This window comes from Sciurus carolinensis, unplaced genomic scaffold (genome assembly GCF_902686445.1).
Source record: "Sciurus carolinensis unplaced genomic scaffold, mSciCar1.2, whole genome shotgun sequence".
In the NCBI taxonomy this organism is placed as follows: Eukaryota; Metazoa; Chordata; class Mammalia; order Rodentia; family Sciuridae; genus Sciurus; species Sciurus carolinensis.
The window spans coordinates 59,452-79,188 of NW_025920258.1; the positions used below are offsets into that span (position 1 = coordinate 59,452).

General features: G+C 52.9%; 1 pseudogene; it reads left to right on the forward strand.

Moving 5' to 3' along the window:
- Window positions 1–14,242, forward strand: part of LOC124975356 (WSC domain-containing protein 2-like) — a 51,063-nt pseudogene extending 36,821 nt beyond the window's left edge.
- Window positions 14,243–19,737: the final 5,495 nt, after the last annotated feature.

The following is a 19,737-nucleotide window of genomic DNA, read 5'->3' on the forward strand; positions in this document are numbered from 1 at the left end:
TTATGCTGTGACCATGAACAGTTTTGATGCGGCCCAAATAGATGCTGGAGTCCTTTCAACAGCAGATAAAGAGCCTCTAATTGATGAGCTTGCTCATTCCCAGTGCCCAACCCGCAGGCTCTCACTGCTTCTCAATTTTTCCATGTCAACCTGATTGCTCCCACACATGGGGAAGGTTCATCACCTGCCAGAAGCCTGGTCCACAGAGGCTGCCACGTATCGGGCACCTACGCACGTTCCCCATGGGAACTAAATTATCATTGAACATTTATCATGTGGCAAGCATCTGGGAGCCCTTTCCCTGGCTTCACTGACCCAAACTTCCCAACGGTCTCATGATCTAAATGCTGTGATGACCGTTTTACAAATGAGATAACAACACAGAGAGGTTGAGAAGCTTGGCCAGAGTCACACAGCTAAGACAGGGCACTCAAACCCTGGCACTCCGGGACCCAAGACTGCACTGTTAGACCACAGCTCTTCAACAGACCTTGCGAATCTTTTACATTTCATATACCTAGTTAATCCTGTGAGGTTTATGAACTCTGTTTTATAAGTGAAGAAACTAAGGCTCAGAGAGATGAAAAGCCAAGTTCAACGTCTCAATGTCTGGAAGGTCCAGGATGAAGCCAGGTCTGCCTGCTTCCCAAGCTGAGCAGATGCTGCCTGCAGCCTCTGCCTGACTCCACAGGCTTGAGGCTCAACTAAACTTTCTTTTTAGTGTGGAGAATGAGTATTTTCCTCTGGGTTGTTCCTGACTCCCAGGAAGTACTTGAACAGAGAATTCTGTTTGCAGAAGTGAAGGAGCCAACTCTCTGCCCCTACACCCAACCCTTTATTATAAAATAAGTCAAACCCAGAGAAAAAGAAAAAGTTCCAGAAGGTGCAACCTGTGCTCATTCCAGAATTACGTCTGTTCACTTTTTGCCACATTGACTTGACCATAAAGCTCTCTCCTGCCCTTTCCCAGGGTCCTTGTCATTTCTGATGCATTTTGGAGTAAGTTGCAAACGTTGTATGGCACTAGGCTTCTCATGAATAGTAATTCCCTGTTTCCTGGGGCATCTTTGAAGTCACATTCCCACAGAGTGAATCACACAAACTTTTAAGTGCGCTCACCAGTGACCTCCTGGTGAGTCCGACTGCCATGCAAATGCAGAGCGTGGTCGTTCTGTCCAGAGCCCCATCACCCGGCTCCTTTTTGAAGTGCGTTCCCAGGAGAGCCACTCAGAGATGACCACACCAAGGTGCTCAGGTGTGTTCTGAAGAGCTGGCCCTTGGCCTGCAGCAACAGCTCAGCCACCACCCTGGCCCTTCACAAGGCATGGGCCCCCAGCCAGCGCCCCGTGTTCCTCCCCAGCTTAACCCTCCAAATACCTGCAGGCCATCGGTCAGTCCATTTTACAGCTGGGGAAACTGAGGCTCAGTGGAACCATTTCCTCAAGATCGCCCAGGAAATGAGGGGCAGACCTGGTGTTTAAATCTAGGACTTCAGACCCGTCTGCCCTCCCAGAGGCTTGTGCGTAATCAACGAGGCTCACGGTGGAAACTCAATGAGCCTGAGCTAACGCAGAGCAGGAAGGGACCCAGGTGGAACCTGGGGAGGAGCACCAGAAAGTGGAGGAATCCGCTGCTGCTGGGTGACCGGGACCTGCACTTGGGCTGAATGTATCACTGCAGGGTCTCTGGGGACCTCAGGGACCTCAGGGAGCACTGCTGCAGGGCAGCGGAGGAGGCAGGGGTTGGGGCTGGCAGTGAGGGGGCAGCCACTCTGGGACATGTGGCTGTGAGCGGCTGGAGAGATGGAGACGGTGGTCCTGGGGTGCCAGGCTGGCTTCCCTTTGAGCCACAGGGGCCCAAAGAAGCCCTTGGGCTCCAGAGGCTCCTGCAGGGTTGCGGTGGGAGGGTAGTGGCCTCCAGAGGGCTTTGGAAAGTCAGAGCCAGGGAATATCAGAAGGGTACTCACCCAGCCCATTCTACAGATGAGAGAACCGAGGCCTGAAGAAAAGGCATGACTGCCCGTTGGAGCACATTAGAGTATTAACAAAATCTTTGCATTATCTCATTTAATCCCCACGAAAGCCCCACCAAGTAGATCTTGTCCTTATCCGGGTATCCAGCCACTATTCCCTCTGATCCCCTCGCGTCCCACCTCCCACCCCCACCCATCCGCACCCCCACTCATCCACCCCAGAAACATTTGCCAAGGTTGTGGGGAAGTCAGAAATAATCTCCAGGGAGGGTTTCTGACAGCCCCCATGTAAAACCGTGGTCCCCTCTGATTGGGACGGAGCTCACAAGTTCCTGTTGTCCAGTAGTTTCGTCCTCCCCCTTTTCTGTGTTGAGACAGGCTGAGAGGTGCGATTGCCGGTCACTGCATTAGTTGCCTTCTGTGTTCAGGATCATCGATGCTGCAGGCTGTGCAGCCCGGGAGCACCAAGCTGAGCCCTAGAGTGCAGGCGCGAGGCTGTGGGCTCGGCTTCTCTTCGCAGGCAATGGGTTGGCACCTGGGTAGAGTCCCCTCGTGGTGCATTTCCCCGATGCATCCCTTTTGTTAAACAGTGACTGGGATCACCTGATCACTACTGCCATCGGTGATGTGCAGGAGACAGGCTGGAAGTGTGGTCATGCCAGCTCCTGGGGTCAGGGAGGAAAGATGGAGGGGAACCCAGCAGAGGGGACCCAGCAGAGGTGGCCCTGGCACTCAGCTGGCCACACAGGGCTCAGAGGTCAAGGGAGAACTTTGGGCTCTATCCCATCCTGGGGGCCCAGCGTTGTGGAGGGCTCCCTCTGGAGAAGAGAGCGAAAGGCTCGCTCTGCTGGTGGAAGCCGAGGCTGCGGACTCACAGCCCACCTAGCTGACTGTCCTGGAATCTCCACTATGTGCTAAGCACCATGGGTATCCCTTTTCTTGCATTATCTCATTTAACCCTCACCTCAATCCTGGGGGAAGAGCCACTGCTCCATTTTACAGATGGAGAAACCAAGGCCCACAGAAGCATCACTATGCTGTGCTGGGTCACAGAGCTGAGAAGTGACTGGGGGTGAGACTCACACCCTTGTCCCTCTTGGATGGGGCCCTACCTGCCATTCTGCTGACCCTTGTCTGTGCCCAACCCTTTATAGACAACCGCTGCATGGACAGAAGGTTCCTCCCAGCCAAGTCCAAGCAGTTGATTCCTCTGGCCAGCTTCCCAGGTGCCGGTAACATGTGGGCCCACCACCTCATTGAGCTGGCCACTGGCTTCTACACTGGCAGCTACTACTTTGACAGTTCTCTGTACAATAAGGTGAGGAGAAGGAGGGGGCAGCAGGAGACCTCCTGGGCTGGGGAGGGTCCCCACCCACAAGGCACAGGAATGCCCCTTTCTGAGCGTCGACTGTGTGCCAGGCACCTCGTGGAGGTTCAGACCACCACAGATGCTCTCCTGGCCCCTGGCTGTGCCTGGTGTGTGGTCTTGTCTAGCCCTGGTGTGTGGTCTTGTCAACCCAGGGAGTCTGGGTTGGGAGAGGGAAAACAACATGCCCAAAGCCACACAATTGGAAGCCCGCGTCCTTGTCACTCTATCACACAGGCAAGAAATTCCTAGGTTTCTTACTGAGGAAGTAAGTTTCTTGGCTGTGTGACCTCAGGCAAACAACAACCTCTCTGATCCTGTGTGACCATGCACAAATAAGAGGTTGTAAAAGGCCATGAGTGGATACATATAACATGCTCAGCACATAGAAAATAGGCTGAGTATTTTGGTCTGGGTGCCAAGCACAACCTGGGGTGATAGAGAGCCATCCCTGAACCTAGCTTGCGGAGATCTCAGGGCACATGTCTTTCCCAGGGAGAGAAGAAGGGGGAGGCAAAGACTGGGAAACAAGTGGCCAGAAGGATGAAGAAGGGCAGGTCAAAGGTTGGAGTCACAGGGCAAGAGGGCAGGGATCCCACCCTGGAATCCCATCTCAGTCTGTACTAATTTTACTGAGCACCTATTATGTACAAGGACTTCAGCTATCATTTTACTGAGCACCTATTATGTACAAGGCTCTGTGCTGAGAGTGCTGCATGTTCACATCAGGATTTGAACTCAGGCCCTGTGTTCCTGAACCCTAGGCTGTACTGTCTTTAGGGAGTTTTCTGGGAGAGGCCTAGGCAAATTCAGGAGCAGTGGCCGGAGGGAACATGTCAGAAAGTATTCTATGACTCAGCCACCATCTAACCATCCTGTCACAAATAGAAGAGTCCTTCAGGATCATTGAAGCCAAGGATCCAAAGTGGTTTAATCTCATGGGTCCATTCCAGTGGTCCCTCCTTTAAGATGATGTGTTAAGAAGGATTCTGAAGTTCTGTTCCCCCTCAGAAACAAAGTGACTTCATCCCATAGAGCTGCCTATGGTAAGTGTAGACTGTGCACAGTGGTCTGAGGCCAAGTATTCATGACCCCCAACCTCCTAACCTCAGAGAAGGGGACACGGACTCTGGACAGTCAGAGCATCGAACATTCAGTCTGAAGGTTCGCCCTGAGGCTTCTCAATGGTGGGACCCTGGACAGGATTCTCCACCTCTTCCGTCTTAACTTCCTCATCTATACTGAGGTCGGTACTGGACTCAGATTTCCCAAAGGGGTCCTAAGTTAATGTTTGAGGCAGGAGGTGTAAGAGTCACCTAGTCCAAGGCCAAGGGAGGTTGATCCCTGATGACGCTGATGTTACCCGGAGCTCTCGAGTCTTCAAGGTCAATCTCGCAGTGTCCAGGGCCTCGGGTTTTGTAAACTCTCCCCAGGGGATTTCGATGCCAAGCCAGTGCTGTGACCTCCCAGCTGGGACTGACCGCCTGGTCCCCTTCCTTCCAGACCCACAGTGTCCCATAACTCCATCTCGCCCTGTTTTTATCTAGTCTTGCAGGAATAGCTGGGGATCCTTACTGGGGTGAGGTGTCTACTCAGATCCTAACTCAACTTTCAAAAAAGGAGAAAGAAAGAAAATATAAACCCCCTGTGAATACCTCTGCTTGAGCTGGGTCTGTTCACCTGATGTCTCAGTTTGGCATAGAAAGGCAGGGTGGCTGGTCACGGGCAGCTGAGGGGTTGAACCAGCTGTCCATTCACTGGGGGCTTCCCAGGAGCTCCTGTCCCACAGTTGGGTGCATGCAGAGAAGACCTCGCAGCCCCAGCAGCATCAGTTCATGTGGACACCACTGAGTCCCCACCTTCACCTTTGAAAAATGCTGTAGTGAACAGAGTCCTCATAACTCCTGAGGCACGAAGGAGCCAGGGGAGGCAACCCCAGCCTCCTGTCCCCAGGGCAGCCCCTCTTGGACATGAGACTCCAGGTGGAAGGAGCTCTTTGCAGTTTGAAATGCACCAGAAGCTTGCCTGTGCTGTCCTGGGACAGTGGGCCCTGCCAACCCACCCTTTGGCTCATCCGCCTGCTCTCAAGCTGGGGGTAAAAGCCACCTTTGCAAAGTCTGGAGGGCTGAGGTCCTCCTTGACCCCAGTATCTTTTCCATAGCTCTTATGACTAACATATCCACATCACTGCTCCTCATACTGGGCAGCATGACCAGGCATCAATCGTATACCAGGGTCCCAGCCCCATCTGGGGTGCTGTTTTGCTAACTTACTCTTGGGCGTGGGCACAGGGGACAGACTGGACTTTCTCCAAAGGAGAGAGAGATGCAGACACAGGCGGCAGGACTGTTGGACAAACACAGTTTGCTGGTGTCGTGCAGTGGAGGAGGTGGGGCTGGGGGTGGCGGGAAGGGAAGCCAGGACTGCATCTAGCTTGGCACCTGGAATATTCTCTGGGAGTCGTGGTGCTGTCCAGAGGAGCAGATGGGACATGTTCACAGGCAGCACATCTGAGATGCCCTTCCTGGCAACTGGGAGGCTGCAGGCCATGCAGGCATGGATCATGCTGAAGAGGGGACAGTAAGGTGGTTGTGGAGGAGGTCACTGAACAGAAGTGAGGGACTGAGGCTCAGGTGTCTGACTTGGGGCCTGGGTGGGTGGACCTGGGAATGGTTCTGTGCCATCCTGACCCCCAGCAGCTCCTGATGAGAGATTAAATCCTTTGGGGTTCTCACTTGCTGGATGCCTGGGGGCAACCCTGTCTCTTGCCCCCCCCTTTCCTCCACCAGGAGAAGCCAGTGTTGGGATCCCCGCGGCCCTCCTGGGTCTGACCAGCCATCTGGCATCTTCTGCCCTCCCCTGCATTTTCTGTGTTCTTCTCTCCTCTCACCCTGGCTGAGGGTTCACTCCACCAGGAGCCTGGTGAGGAGCCGGATGGTGGCACATGCCTCTCGTCCTAGAGGCTCGGAAGGCTGAGGCAGGAGGATCTCAAGCCTCAGCAAAAAGGAGGCCCTAAGCAACTTGGCAAGACCCTGTTTCTAAATAAAATACAAAATAGGACTGGGGAGGTGGCTCAGTGGGTAAGAACTCTGGGTTCAACACCTGGTACCAAAAAATTAAAATAAAAAAAAAATAAGAGATTGGTGGGGGTAGGGGGGTGGACAAGAGAGTCAGGGAGTGAAGGAATGAGGGAACCTCTGTCCCCTTCCCATCTCCTCCTCCCGCTTCCCTTCCGCGGGAGGCTTAGTATTTGCAAAGCACGGTGCTCTCTGCCTCTGTGTCCATCTGCCGCCTTCTCGCTGTCTCTCAGGATCGTCTTCTCTCTTCCGGTCTCTGGAGGGTCTGCCCTGTCTCGCTCTCTGTGACTGTGACTCCAGCCACAGGAGCCTTTTGCACAGCATCCTGAGGCAGCTGCCTGGGAAGCCCTGTCAGAACTTGCAAGTCAAGTGGATGCTCCCAAAGAAGCCAATATTCCGGTGACTCTTAAAAAGTCGCGGATTTAAATCTGCCACATTAATGAATGGAGAACTGGGCTCCTGTCATCGGCGGTGGGGAAGGGCGCCCCCTGGTGGTGCGGTCAGCCAGTCTGCCGGCTCCAGGCTTTCATCTGATTCCCCTTGATGCCCGCAGGTCACCTTAGAGGACGCCAGGCCACCCAACCCTGCTGCGCTCAGGAAAGCACATGCCTGGCTTCTCAGCACCTGCTTTCTAGGTGCTTCTCTATCTGGTAGACATTCTGTTCGGTGGAATCCCCCCACCCAACGACACTTCTGGGCTTCCTCTAGAATCACTCCTAAGCACCGAAGTCTGGAATCTGGAGCTCTCTCCTAGTGGGTCGTTTTTCTTGTTTATGTTCGCTTTTTAATCTCCATAAATACTGCCTGAGGTTGACCCCATCACGAACAAAGAAACATGCCTCAGGTCCCAGGTGCATGGGGTGTGGCTGGGCGTCCCTGGACCGTCTGGCTATGTTCCTGATGATCTATTTTTCCCCTCGGAGTCTGCACAGGCTCCTGTATATCCCCTACCTGGCTGCCTTTCCATCGCTGAGCTCATCACAAAATGGAGCTCTGTGAAAAGGAAATCACAAAGGAACCAAGGTCCCTGTCAGGCATGGTCCCACCAACGCGCAGTGCATGATATGAAACCACCTGTGGAGAAAGGTCTGCACCCCCGACTCCCTTGCACCTCCCCACACCTGTCCCTCTTTGCACATAGGAGGTGACTCCTCGCATGACACTGCTTCCCATCAGCCCCAGAGGCTGGAGCTGGGGGTCATAGTTTATCATGACCTGGGCCAGCGCTAATCAGCAAGGCTGGTTTGCTCCCTGCAGTGTGGTAGGTGACTCCCAGGACAGAACTTCATTTGGGAAAGCATATTCCATTCCTGGCTCTTCTGTCCTGTGGCCCTGTTACAGTGGCCACACCACTCTGTCTCCAGGAGCAGGACCAGGTCCATGGCCACCTTCACCTTTATCCACCTTAAAACCCACAAATCATTGAGAAGGTTTGTGAATGAACAGAGGAGGAAGAACATACACTCTGCGGCCCGATGTTGAGGTATGGGGACTCCTCAGCCCATGAGTTCCCCCTGGGTCTCTTTCGGTCCCTCCTTCCTTCTGCTTAAATCCTTTTAAGGGATGACCTAGTACTGATCTCTTTGTTGCTGTCCCTACACCCTCTCCAGTTTCCCTTTGCTCCTCTCTACTTCCTGGCAGTCTCTGCAGGGACCCATGTTTCTTCCAACCCACCACAGGACCTTTGAACTTGCCATTGCCCCCTCTGACCCTCCTCTCTTGAACTAGTAAATTCCTCTTCCTCCAATTTTCAGCTTAAGCACTTCTTCCCCAGGAGGCCTTTCCAGATGCCACTTGATTGGGTCTGATTTTGTCTGAACGGACAAGTCCAGGCCGCAGGTTGGGGCCATGTCTCCCATGTGTGTCCTGCCATTCTAAGCAATGCCTCCTCTACCCTCATGCACAGAACAGAGGAACACAGGAGCCTGACCAGGAGTGTGTGTTGCATCTTGAGACTTGGGTGGAGATCCACTCTGTCCTGGTTCCACTGGCCAAAGAGTCACAGTCACGGGGCCACACCCAACCTCAGGGCAGGGGTTGAGCAGGCCCTGCTGGTCAGTGCCCTCCCAGGCCCCTGTCCTAGCACCCAGGTGTTAATGCTCCTCCTTTGTGGAACTAACTGTGCTGTGAGTTTACACTCACATCACTGCCTAAATAATGTGATCCTCAAAAACTAAGCTCCGAGGTATTTTTACAAATTATTGATTTATCTGCAGCTGTGAGTGCAGAGCCTGGCACATAATAGGTGCTCAACAATTACAGGCAGGGATGGCTGAGCAAGGGAGTGGGCAGATGGGGTGGGGTGTCAGAAGCAGGCGGGTGAACTCATGGCCCCAGCTCAGCTTCCCTGTTCCCTAATCTCTGGCTGCTGCCAAAGCTTCAAGGGTGAGCAGGAACACTGGCGCAGCGGGAGGACCATCTGCGTCAAGACGCACCAGAGTGGCTGGAAGGAGATCGAGGCCTTCAACGCCAACTTCCTGCTCTCTGCAACCCCTACAAGGCCCCGATGGCAAGTTCAACCGCCAGTAAGGAGGTCACATCGACTTTTTGACCCACGCACACTGGAAGGGCAAAGGTATGAACTGGGAGCGGAGCAGAGGGCCCGGGTGCAGGGGTCAGGGCGAGGGGCCAGGGCCTGGTGGGGCTTGATGCATGGAGTCCAGGAGGTCGCTCTTGAGGGGTAACATTGCAGTCCCTGCGCAGGGCAGAGCTTCTTCGGGGCCCACCGACCACCACACCCAAAAGCATCAGCCGCCAGACCCTGGCTGTTACCTGGCTGCAAGACCCCTGGGACTCAAGTCCCAGCACTGACTTTTAGAGCTCTCCTGAGCTACCTGAACTTAGGCTGAGTCTCTGCAGAAGGGGTGAGAAGACCACAGGGCAGGAGAGCCTCTGGAAGTCACGTGACATCTAGGCAGGTTGAAGAGCCCTATCCTGGGAATCCGGAGACAGGAATCCTGCCCCAGGCCAGGAGCTCTTAAGAGCCCAGGTTCAGAGCATCATTTCATGAATCACCCCAACCATCCTGGGTTGGGAGACTCAGAGATGTTAAGTGACTGTCCTCAGGTCACACAGCTGGGAAGCAAGAGGGTTGACCCCCCAGATGATCTACCAGAGGGCTGTGTGTAGATAAGTATCTCGGCACAGAGAGCAGCCCAGGTTGGTGGCCAGAGCTTGGAAGTCAGACCCAACTTCTGCCTTCTGTCTGTCTCTAACACCTCTGGGTCTCTAACACCTCTGTCACCATGGTCACCACTACTGAGACTTATTGATAAAGGTTAACTTCCTAAACTCCTACATGATTCTCCCCATTTTATAGCTGAGATAACCCAAGTTCAGAGAAGTCAAGGAGCTTTTCCAGGAAGACAGGGAATAGGGAGTCGCTGTTCAGGGAGTTCAAAGTCACCTTCATGCCCTATGATTAGGTTCCCGAGAGCTTCTGTGCAACAGGTGCCTGTAACCAACAAGAAGGTGTTCTGTCCTTAAGTTTTGTCAGGAGGGCACATCACAGGTGGAATGTTTGTAGCACATGCGTGCACGCACACACACACACACACACACACACAAACACAAACACACACAGAAAAGACACAAGGAGACAGAGGAGGTGAGAGAAATGTTTTTGACTTTTGTTGTAGTGAGAGTAGCACCACTGTGTACACAAACCCCAACTTGCCAAGTTGCAGATATTAAATCACATGCGGGGTTTTGCATACCAGTGATATCTCAGTGAAGATGAGGCAGGAAAAGGAGCTTCTCCACAAAGTGGCCAAGCTGGGATCTAAACCCAAGGACTCTTGCTCCCAAGCTCAGTCTCTTAGGGACCCTGCACTGTGATCATGGATACAGATGACTAATTCATAACAGTTCAACTTAATGCAGGTTTGACTTACGGTGGTCCCAGAGCATCTCCAGGCAACCATTCTGGTATTCAGTGCATCACCAGTGAGTCCACACTGCATTCTATGTAGGCTTCACATCTGATGGTTTGGCCTGACTGAGGAGTGTGTTCTGAGCTGGGAGGTTTGGTGTGTCAGGGGACCTCAGGTGTTTATGTGCAATATTTTCCATTTGTAATGGCTTGATCAGGGCACCTGTCAATGAGCTCTTTTTTTTTTTTTTTTTTGTGGTGCTGGGCATTGAACCCAAGGCTTGTGCTTGCAAGGCAAGCACTCTACCAACTGAGCTATCACCCTAGTCCATGTCATTGAGCTCTTGGTGGCCGCGAGCCACCTGGTCCAGAGCCATGGACACACAACAGATTCTCTGTGAATAGGAGCTGATGAGAGCTGTCCCCAGGTCCAGCCACCAGACTGCAAAGCCCCAGTCCCTCCGCAGTGAAGAGCTCCTCGTTGATCTCCTCATGCGAAACCTTGGCCCTGACTGACCAGCTGTGCCCCTGGGTTCCCAGCTCACTTAGGGGCTGGTGTGTCTCTCTCCCAGCCTGAATCTTTCTCCGGGAAGTGGAGGGAAGCTAGGACCGTGTGACATGCATTCACTTATTCCCAGGACTAAAGAGGCCTCTGCATTATTTAACTGCATAAAAATTGGAAGTGAGACTAGTCAGAGGGTGACTGCAGTGGTTGGGGGTGCATGTGGCAGTAACAGGTCCCAGGGGCATGGACCCTGCTTGCTAGAGCTGGAGCAGACTTGGGAGACCTCCAAAGCCTGGTCCTCAGCCTGGGATGCACACCAGAAACCCCAGAGGAACCTGGGGAAATCCCAGGACCCAGCTGCAGCCCTGAGCATCACCAGGGTGGAGCGGGGTCCTCTGTCTGTTTGAAAGCCCCTCAGTTCCTTCCAAAGGGTGGGCAGGCCCCAGAGCCCTGGGTTCCCTATTGATGAACCAAGGCCCAGAGAGTTAGAGACTGCCAAGGTCACTGGGACACATGGGGGCAGGACTGGCTCGAGAAACTGGGTCTCCTGTACCTCTGACCTCCCTCACTCCGAGGGGAAGGGAGGGGACCAAGCAGGGAAGCCCATGGGCCCTGAGCTTTTGTGGTCTATTTAAACCCTGCAGGAACCAGGTGAAGGGAGATGGGCTATCCATCACTCAGGTGGGCCAAGTCACCTGGCTAAAGCCCCAGGCACTGACTGAGGGACCTCAAGTGCAGGTCTTGCCCACTGGGCATCACTCCCCCCAGGGATGCATTCAGACCACCCCCTCTCCTGGCCACACCCACCAGCTCAGCTTCAGACCAGGCCCCTAATTCCTGGGAGCCACTTTGAAAACACCTGGGACCTTTAAATCACTGCTAAGGAAGAAATCAGGACAGGCCGAACCAGGAGGCTGTGGGTGGGTGGCAGTCTGCCACACCAATCTCACATGAGTCTGGGGTCCCACATCAGTCTGGAAAGCGGGCTTCTCCCAACATCCCCTCCCAAGCCCAACCAAGGTCTTCAAGCAAAGACCCTCCCCACAGACAGAGCTCCCAGGCCCCACCAGGTGGGTGCCTCTTCTGCCCTCCCTCTCCACTTGAGTTTGAGACCCTTGCTTTTGGGAACCCCCCACTCCCACCCCACCAGCAGCAGCATGGCCAGGGAGCTTGTTAGATATGCAAATTCTCAGGCTGGGCCCAAGCCCTACTGAATCTGAAATTCTGGGAGTGGGCCAGGCCCTCTGCAGCTTGGCCAGACCTCCAGGAGTTCCTGGTGTGAACTCAGGCTTAGAAACCACTCCTACTCAGTGTGACCACAGACCAGCAGCACAGACATTAAATTTACAGACAAGACCTAGGCAGGACCCAGCCTCCTCTTCCTGGAACCGAATCTGCATTTCAACAGGTTTTCCAAGGTGCTTGGAGCGCAGTTGAAAATTTGAGAATTGTCACTTTAGGATGTACTGGGTGTCCAACAGGAGGGTTGCCCCTCAAAAACAGAGGCCACCCAGCTGTTGTGCAGGCCTATTCCCCCTTACTCTTGCCCCCTTCCCAATTATAGCTGGGTTGAGGCTCCCACACGCCCCTTTGGTTCCACCACGTTAATTTTACAACCTCCCTGGAGTGAGTCTAAAGTAAAATTCGATGTGATATGACTACACAAGGTGAATTGTCCTGGATCTGTTTAATGAGGCAGAGACTGTGGTTAATGATTCTGTGGGGAACTAAGTAGAGGGAAGCCATCCATCAGGGCCTGTTTCCTCCTGTGAACTAGACGATGGAGCAGAGACTGGCAAGGCACACAGGTACCTCGGTGGCAGTGGAACTGGCACTAGTTGTGTGGTGTCCGGTGGCTTAGTGAGCCTTCATTACCAGATGTGCAGGTAGCCACCAATCACCAGGAATCCTGAGTTAATTGAGGACTTTTGTTTTAATTTTTATTCTTTCTTCCAGTGAAGTCATTTAGGAGCTTTGCCACAGCAGGGGGACAGAGGGCCCACGTCTGTGGCAGAAACAGCTTGGGTTGCAGCTGAGCTTTTGGAGGAAGGCTCAGACCAACATGGTGGGGCATTTGGAGTATCTCCAGAGATGCTGGGGGGCCTACCTCCTGAGGCCCAGATGTTGTGCTGGGTCTTTGCCAATCTGTCTGCACAGCAGCCATAGGAGGTAGGTCTATGCTGGACTTCTGATTGGCAGATGGGTAAACTGAGCCTCAAGGAGGTGCGATAATGTCCTAGATGAGTGACTCCGAGCAAGTTACTTAACCTCTCTGTGCCTCAGTGTCCAATCAATCCCATAAGGTTGTCAGGATTAAGTGGAATTGAGAGTTATATTAATATAGCTATTAAAATATAAATATAACTACATACCCATAATACATAATTGACATGTTAATATAAATTCTAGACAATATATCCATGTCTTTTATTATATATTATAGATACATTATTTACATGTAATACATGGTTATTTGTATATTACATATATCACATATTATTACATAAATTTATATATTTACATATGCATTATAGTTATACATAAGGGGTAATATATTTAATATGTGATAATATAAATATGCATGTAACAATACATATAATATATGTATACAATATATGCAATATAATATATGCAAATATAAATAACATATGCATATATTAATATTATTATTAATATATTAATAATAAATAATATATGCATAAGATATATGCAATATATAAATGCATATAATATATGCAATATATAAATTTTATATATTGCTTTCATATGATTTGCAGTGCACATAATTTACGTATTTCCTATGTTCATATGTGTAGTATAATGTGCATGATCTATATTTATATGATTGCATATTTCTGTGTCCTGTGTTACCTGTATCTTTCTATGCTGTAGTTGCACAGATTCATACACAGGGCTGTGCCTGGCACGTGGTAGGCACCGAAGGGTGCTACCATCCTCAGCGAGGAGCGAAGGAGGCGGTGCCAGGTGGAGGCAGTGGCACAGGGGAGAGATCTGGAGAGCCGCCGAGGTGCTGCTCCACCCAAGGAAATGGGCGGCTCCACCCCAGGCCCTGCCTGACCACCGGCTCCTCCTCTCAGCAGAGTGGCTGGAGTTCATGCCCAACTACGCCCCCTGGTGGGCCACCCACACGCTGGACTGGCTCCAGTTCGGCAAGAAGGTGCTGGTGCACTTCAAGGACCTGCAGCAGGACCTGTTGGTGCAGCTGGGCCGCATGGTCCGCCTGCTGGGCGTGGCCATGTGACAGGAGCGGCTCCTGTGAATGGAGAGCCAGTAGGACAGCAACTTCAAGCGCTCCGGTCTGCACAAGCTGGAGTATGACCCCTAAACGGCTGACATGCGGTGCAGCATCTCCGCCTACATCCAGACAGTGGACGCGGCGCTCTGGGGGCACAACCTCGCCGGTGTCCCGGACGACTACTCCCCCAGATGATGCAGCAGGCTGGGATGCCGACAGCCTCTGCCGCCCCTGCTCAACTGTCCTCTCTGGTTTGGGGACAGCCACGGCTTGCCCTCGGCGACTTTCCTGCATGGCTTGAGGGAAGAGATGGTCCAGGTCCTCGCGCCCTCCACGCTGCCCCTTCCCTCTTGGAGATGTGGGTCACCTGGCGGGGGCAGTTCTGGTCACAGGTACCAGAGTCCCTGCACCCAGCAGTCCAGGTTCCACCGGTGGGCTCCCTGGTTCACTGTCCTCATGGAGATGAGCAGAGTACCCTCCACCCATGGCCATCTGCTTAAGATCATGGTGCAAGGGGCCGGTGTTAGGAACGCATCCCCAGCTGCACCTCCACAGTCGCCTCTCTCCCTTCTGGAAACCCTGGCACTGACATGACCCAGGTCACCTATTGTTTGGGAGGAAATGCTGGCAGCACCTCCGAGGCCTTAGTTTCCCAGTGTTCCAGGTAGGGGGAGGAGACCTGGTGCTCAGGGTGGAGTGGGCACCGCCAGGCAGGCCACGAGGTATTCAAAAACAGCCCGGTCACCCCTCCCCCTCTAGGGGCGAATTGCACCTCTTCTTCCTGCACCTGTGTGTCTAGGAGGTGAACGTGAGGTCCTGGATCCCATTTCCAGGGCTCCTCACCCAACAGAAGGCCCTCATTCCCATGCAATGTGAGACACATCCCAGCGACAGTGGTGGAGAGTCTCAACACCTTGACCTTACACTGCCCTTGTGACCCCACAAGGGGTCCTAGGGTGGGGTCCTGTGCTATCCAGGTGAGAGAGCCAGGGGGCTCCAGGCCAGTGAACCAGGCCCTTAACAGAAGCCCTTGCCTTCACAGAGATCAGTCTCCCCTTGACCACAGCCCAACAGGACCTGCTTCCCCTGGGGGCCCTCCAAAGAACCGGGTCACCAATGGCTCATCATCTCCAGAACACTGCTGCTCTCTTGATGCTGAGACACTAAACCAAACCATTTCTGAGGGCCTGAGTCACTGATCACACATTTTAAACAGCACTGATCCAGGATCCCCTCCCTCCTCCACATCGGAACCTGTGACTTTCCATCCGGTCCACTGGACACTCCCTGATGTAGATACAAAAGCCATAGGTCACAGCCTCTTTGCTGTTCTGTCTGGGGCGGCCTCCTGGGGCCTCCCTATGAAGTCTTGGGGAGCGGTAAGTACTCATTCCCAAATAGTAAAGTGCCTCTGGACAAGGCAAGCAAAAGAGATATGTTTTAAGAGGTATATGACTAATACATTCCACCCCCAACCCTGGTCATGCAAAGAGACAACACAGGGATTGGACCTGTTTTCCTTCTCCGATTCCCTCATCATTAGGATGGGGGCCACCCCAGGGCTCAGTCGGGGGGCTCTGAATGTATTTTGTAGGCATTCCTTTCCCCAGGCTAATTTCTAGTCTTCTTTCATGAAGAAGTTGTGGGCCTGGCCTCTGCTCCCACTTGGAGGCCAGCTCTCTGGGAGACTCAGTCCAAGACCTGGGCCAGGTCTTTGCTGGTGGTCAGCTTTGACCCCACTCTTCTGTCTGAAGATTCCTCAGGGAAACACAACCATTAAATGAGAGTTTTGTCCATAATTCCACCACGTGGTAGAGTGTTGTGTTCACAAATGGGATGAATTCTTGGTGTGCGCATGTGTGTGTGTGTGTGTATGTGTATGTGTGTGTATGTGTGACAGACAGGTAGACACAGAGACTATTTGGGGAAGGGGTGTGTCTAATTGCTTTTGTGAGCCCTGCTCTGTAGAACTGTGTGCCTCTGTTTGAGACCATGTTCCCCAGTGGGTGGGATGACCGTCCCATTTCTAAGGTGTCTGTGGAATTGTGTGTGTGTGTGTGTTTAGAAGGAAATGACAAGTGCGAATGGACCCTGAGTGTGAGAAGCTGCCTTTGTTTTGGAGGGCCAGGCTTCTGCATGGTCTTTTTGTCCCCTAGCAACCATGTTGGGGGGATGTGGGTGGAAGGATCTCTGCTTGGGTGTGTGCAAGTTACAGAAGAGGTTGTTTATGGGAGGGGTTCCCTGGTGGGTGGTCTCCACACCTCTAAATACACCCAGAGGAAGACCGTGTCCTCTCTCCCTCGACAGCAGAGGGACTTCTGTTTACACCTGCAGGTGCCCAGAGACTGGTTTCCAGTCAGGGGGAAGGACAAGGTTTTAAATGTGCAGTGTGGGTGGTGTGGGACCGGGAGTTGGAGAGGCAGAAGAAGTAGCAACAGGGTCTTCTTCTTGAGTGTTCAGGACCCAGCGTCCTGAGGTCACTGAGATAGGGAGGGGAAGGTGCCTGAGCTTGTTCAGAGTCGAGGGCAGCGTCCTTCTCCTCAGAGTTTTGTGCTGGCTCCTGTAAACCGTTCTATGCCATGATCTGTGCCCCAGGTTATATTGGGACCCTGTTCTTCAGCCAAGTGTGACTGGGTCACAGAACCCAATCCTACACCCTTGAACCTGGTTCATAGCTAAACCCTGCACCGAGTCCTGATTCCAGGCATGTGCTGATCCATGATCTGGTCTCACACTGGTCCCTTATCCACACTCCACACTGAGTCCCAGGCTGATCCTAACCATGCAGAATCCTGACCCCAGTCAGAGACTCCTCCCACCTGGGTCAGTCCACCCCAGAACCAATGTGAGTGACTGAGCCCTGATCCGTCACCCAAGCTCCAAAGCTGGCCACAGATTGAGCTGTTGCCCTGGCTCCGGAGGAGTCCTGACCTTGGTCACTCTGATCTCTGGCCTGATTTCAGATCAAGCCTTGACTTTGGTACCAGGCTTGGTCCCAGGACTAATGTGCCAATTTCCTTCTACCTCTCTCCATAGTGTCAGAAACAAGAGAAGCCATGGAGCATCTAGCTGCCCTGGATTCTCCCCCTGGGGCCTCAGATTCTCTGCCATATCCGGCTGAACCTCCTCCTCACTGGGGACTACCAGAAAGTGGGAGGAGCTGGAACAGGGGTGGGGCTGGGGTGCACAGACTGGCAACACCTCTCTGCCAGTGTCTGCCTTTGCTGTCACCCCTACTCCTGTGAAATCAGGTCATCAAATCTCAGACTTGGAAGGACCTAACCCTGCACCCATTCATTCCTTCATTCATTCAACACCAATTGAGCACATACTTTGTGCCAGATGCTGCTCCTGATTCTAGGGACTAAAATGGAATGGGCAGAACTCCCAATTTCTGCAGCGTTCACGTTGAACCAGGCCCTCAGCAGGTATTTGTAAGCCATCTGAGAGCATTGGGGTAGGTGGCCAGTGGGACAGGGAAGGAAAAGGACTTGTGTTGCTCTCCACCAACCCACAAAGTCAACAGAGTGAGATCAACACCCTCTTCTGGGGACCTGTACACTCAGCATGGGCAGTCACTGACCTGAGCCCCAGAGCCCAGGCTGCTGCCCTCTCCCTCAAAGGCCTCAAAGACCATCCCCTTTGCAGAAAGTGACAGTCCCCATGTGAAAGTGAAAGTGCATCATGGAGGAAGAAAAGCTGCAGACACCAGTGGTCCTCAGTGCTGGGACACCCAGGCTACAATCTACTTCAGATTTCCCCAGCAACCCTTGAGTTGGCTGTAAATGTCTCCCAGGGACAGTGTGGGAGGGAGGTAATGGGTATGCTAGGGACAGGTCCTGTGTGGACCTCTCCTCCCAGAGGCTGGCTCCTCTTCCCCTCCCCTACTCTCATTTTGTTCTTTCCCATCCTTGCCCTTCCCTGGTTGCCCTTCCTCACCCTCCTCCTCCTCCATGGTCTCTTTGTTCCCTTCCAGCTGCTCGTGCTCTTCTCCTCTCTCCCACCCTGGCTCTTTCCTCCCCACACCCAGTCACCCTCTCCCCATCATCTCATCTTCATCTCTTTCTTGATGGCTGTTTTGGCTCCTGCGATGGCTCTCCATCATCTCTGCCTCCGGATCTCTCTGTTTTGTCCCCCCACCCCTAAGGTCCTCTCCAGCCTCCTCATCCTGGAGCAAGGGGGCGACTCAGCAGGATCCAGATACAGTGAGACAAATGGCACCCAGGCTGGTAACCAAGGAAGTGGTTTCCTCAGCAACAGAATCTGCAGGCAGATGCTGCACTGCCCAGTCCCTTCACTCTGACAGTAAGGAAAGGGAGAGAGAAAGACAGGACAGTGGTGTGACACCAGCTCAGTGCCCAACACTCTGTTGATACTCAAAACTCTGAGACGCAGAGGCTGTGGGGTCAGAAAGGAGCATTTAAATGGAGACCTGGAGGAAGAACCCACAGATGTGGGGAGGGGAGGACACCAAAAGAACAAAGAGGACCCCAAGGTCCTGAGCTGGGCAGTTCCTGGGAGGTGGAGCCTTTGACTGAGATGAAGAACACAGGGCAGGAAGGACCAGGTGAAGGAGTGGAGGACAATCTGCTGAAAACAGCTCCCTGTTCCCCAGAGATCCTCTGGCAGGCAGGGGAGGGAGTGGGAGGTGTTCAGTCAGATGCAAAACCCCTCATTCAGTTCTCCCTGGGGGAACCCAGTTCAATCCTGAGGGTGGCCAGAGGCTCAGAGAAGTTGAGTGAATTGCTTTGAGATGCAAAAGTTGGTGACAATACCTGTATTGAATCCAGAGACTGTCCAGAAGGTGCAAGAGATAGAAGAGGGAGAGAATATGGAGAGACAAACACAGAAGCAGAGGCGGGGGGCAAATCATTGGCAAATCATTGATCTGGCCCTTTTTCCCACCGGGAAAACAAAAATATGTTGTATTTTAGAAAAAGGAGGAAGAAAACCCTGTGCCCTACTATAGGATAGCTCTTAACTGCTATAAATAACCATCCCCAAAGAAAACCTCCGTCAAGATGTATTCTGGTCTAGAGAGGAGACTTGTCCCCTGTCCGTGTTGGTATTTACAGAACTCGGTGTGGGGAAGGGGAGAGGAGGGAGGGAGGTGGGGGAAGTTGAGCAATGTCACCTGGAAGCCTGGCAAGTGGGCGAAGAGAGCTGTAAATCTGGAGGATAATGACATCTTTCCTCGCAGAAGCAACATATTTATTTATCACATTTGCAGTTTTACCGTTTGCCCTCAAATTTACAGTCTGCAATCTGCCAGCGTGCAGGGGGAAACCCAGGGAGGGGAGGACCATGTAGCAGAAGAGGGAGGAGCTCCCCTCACCCCGCCCCACTCCCTCAATCCAATTTCCCATGAATGTGCCAGCGTATTGTGGCTGGGCTCTCCTTCAGGCCTCAGATGGACAGCATGCCGAAATGAACCATGGTCACCCAATGGGATGTACTGCACAAAAATGACTTTTGTGTATTCTGGAATCATTTGCTGAATGATGATGGAGAATGGTCAGCCAGCCAGGAGGGACAGAGGGAGTCATCCTGGGTGTGACCATATTTTCCTGCCTTCTAAAGTGGGGATAGGCAGGAGGAGGAGAAAATCTCCTCTGAGACATGAGTTAGGCAGGCACCCAAGCCCTGGGCTTCTAGAAATTGGCACATCCGGGGTTAGCTCAGAAATTCTG